Genomic DNA, 3,507 nt, shown 5'->3' with positions numbered 1-3,507 from the left:
GAGACGTGAGCACCAATAGGCCAAAAAATGACATTACACCAAGTATTCTGGTTATTGACTTTTGAGTATTAAACCAGCCCAAAACTTAGTGGCTTAACACAACAGAAATATTATTTTGCTCATGAATGGGAATTTGTGTAGGGTTCTGGTGTATTCAGTGTTGGCTGGGTAACTTGGAATCTGACATCTCAACTCACTTGTTGGTTACTGGTGATGGTTATCAACTAGGACCTCAGCTGAGCTGGGCGACTCTGTCTGACCTTTCCATGTGGCTGCTTGGCATACTCATGGTCAAGTGGCTTGGTTTCAAGGGTAAGTATCCCATAATGATTAGATATAAGCTGTTACTTCTGAGTTACAGGCCTACCTGGATTTCAAAGAGAGAGACGATATACTTACTTACAACTTTCGGTGGAGGAGTGTCAAAATCATGTTATAAATAAAGCACATGAAATAGAATGCATTGGTTTGGGCATGCTTAGGAAGTATATGTGACATACCAAGAAATCCTGAGAATTCACTTTAGTTCATGCCACCATTGAGCCCCTGTAACAACCAACTAACAAAGCCAGAAATTATGTCCCTCACCTTTTTGAATTCAAATCTCTGATACATATAGCCCAATTGATAAATTGAGCCCTCTGGTCTATCATCTTAGAATCCATTTCCACACATTCCCAGGTTTTTCTCAATATAAATTAGCAGATCTCGAGATTTGAGTTCATACTTTTTTGGGCTTAAACTTATATTATTTCTTTAGAGAATCCTGGACTCTGACTCTTGAAGCCTAGAAGGGTGTTTGTAAGTAACTGATGGGAAAAAAAACAAAACAAAATAACCCTGTTTCCCTTTGCCAATAAAGTACCTTAGAGACATCATTACAACATCTTTCAGGAAGCTATCAAGACCCTTATAAAATAGAAGAAAAGCTTTTCCTGTTTCCTAGGGAGACCCCGAGTTCTCTATGATACCTCCCTTTCAATTCACAGGCCCTTTCCACAGAGGAGTCTGGTCATGACTCTGAATTCAGGTAATGTTGTAGTTCGGTACACTGTAGATTAAATGTTATGGCTACAGTCAATTCTTTTATAAAATTGGAGAAAATCCTTGACTTTTGGTTAGATTTTGAGATGAGAATTTTGGATTTTAAGTTTATAATTCACTTTCTTTAACAAATTTCAGTGTAGTTAGAGACAATCAGCCCACTAACTCTTTCTTGAATTACTCATTACCATATATAATTTTTGATACTGGTTTGTTGGTCCATCAAAGACTTGCCTTCAATAATCTCTTCATTGCACATGAAAAAGGTTATTTCTTACAATGCAGAGATGTAATGGAGGCCCCCACCCTCGTTGGTAAAAACCAGTAAACACCAACTATTATTATTAATTATTATTATTATTTTACTATGAGGCAAGAATACATTAGATTTTGAGTACAAAAGTAAATGATTTGATTTAATTTTTAGCATGTTCATTTGAGATATTCTTCTAAGAGTAGATTGTAGGAATAAAGATAAAAGCAGAAAGCTTGAAAGGAGTCTATTGGAATGATACAGTGACAGTTAATAGTGACTTGTACAAGCTATACTGGAGATGGATATATTTTGAAGATAAACTGAACAGCATTTGATGAGTAATTGTGGATAGGATATGAGAGATAAAAGTCAATGGGAAGGATATTGTTGTCACTTACCAATATGGAGAAAACTGGATGAGAAGCAGGATGAGAAATTTGGGGGAGGGAGTTTCACTCCTGACATGTTAAATTTGAGATAGCTATCAGATATTCAAATTTAGATGTCAAGGAAGTGGTTGAATATTTGAGTCTAGAATTCAGGATGAGGTTTAGGATGGATGTACTTTTAAAAACTGACAGTATATAAATGCTGACAATTCATTTCACGTATTGACGAAATCATATGCGATCCCTTAAGGAGTCATAAAGACAAAGAAATTCAAGTACTAAATGTAGGAACTCTACAACCTTTATAGCTGCTAGTTTGAGGAAGATTAATTGAAATGTTAAAAAGCTGCAGGCCATAAAACCAAAGAAAAAATGGGAAGACATTGATGTCCTCTAAGAGGAAAATCAGTCTTGCCAGGAGAAGGGTATTCTGAGTGTCGAATGCTGAAGATAAAGAAAGTAAGATGCAGGCTGAGAAATGACCACTACGTACGGCAACACAGAGTTCACAAAACCAGTTTCTGTGGAGAGAGGATGAAGGACTGATTGTATCAGGTTTAGGAGAGAAATGCAGATAGTGGGCACAGGCATTTACATAGTTTTGCTTTAAGGGGTATCAGAGATTTTGAAGTCATTCCTTTTTCCCTTTAAAATGCTATTTCTATTTTATAATAGTTAATGTATATTTGTATTTTATAATAGTTCTATCCCATGTTTCTATAATGTATTACTATTATGAACTCCCTGCTATGAAAGATGAAATTATTAGCACTATAACTTTCACTTTAATTTCTCCTTCCATACAACTTTTGCATTTTTAGAATATGTTTAATTAGACTTCATAGCATTACATTATCTGGTCTGTACCAACAATTCTCCTTGTTTCAGAATCTTGGTTCTATATAGGATTTCAATATATACCAACAGTCCTTCTAAATGATATCTTCATTTCCAAACTGTGTATTTTGACTCTCTTGGTGAAATTCCAGTAAGTAGCTTTTCCAAAAAGTGCCTGTGAATGCTGTCTTCTTTGAGCTTCCTCATATTCGAGTATATCTTCCTTTTGTTTTTATACTTGTATGAAAAGTAGGCTAAATATAATTGTCTTGGTAACAATATTTCCTATGTGTTTTCAAAATGTTGCTGAACTGTTCTTGGTTTTGTGGGTAAGTCTGAGTCCAGCCTGATTTTCACTCTGCAGGTAACTTTCATATTCTACCTAGATGAACCAAGTATACTTTAAAAAGAGTTGACCTTTATAACATCCAGTATATAATTCAATGTTGATTTTTATCTTTTAATTCATTTTGGTATAATTGGCATATTTTAATCTACTTATACAATTTTTCATTTCAGGGAAATTTTGCTGTGTCATTTCTCTGAACACATTTTTCAGATTTCAATTGATGCATTCTCCATTTTAGGAAACTTCTGTTAGATCATCAGTGTCTTTGTACTTATCTCATCCTTATCACTTTAATCTCTTTGCCCTTTTCCTCAGTTTAAAGTGACAACAGAGATTTCACCAGTAACTGTTCTTTCTTGGTGTTTCTAATTTATTAGGTAAGTTATTGTATTGTTCCAGTTTGTAAAGTGCTTCCTTTGCTCTGTAATCTTTTTTCATCACTATTAAGCAAACAACATAGGCACCTATGTGTTTGCATATGTGTGTGTGCATGCTTGTGAAATTTTTAATATCAAAATGGTTTTCTGAGAGTGTATCATAGGAGACTTTTTTTTTTTTTTACATTTTAATCTATTTGTTTTCCTTCATTCGGTTTTGTTTTTAACAAAAAGAAAAATCTCAGAAAAATTAGG

The sequence above is a fragment of the Lutra lutra genome, chromosome 11 (assembly GCF_902655055.1).
Source record: "Lutra lutra chromosome 11, mLutLut1.2, whole genome shotgun sequence".
Classification (NCBI taxonomy): domain Eukaryota; kingdom Metazoa; phylum Chordata; class Mammalia; order Carnivora; family Mustelidae; genus Lutra; species Lutra lutra.
Note: the sequence above shows the minus strand (reverse complement) of the source record.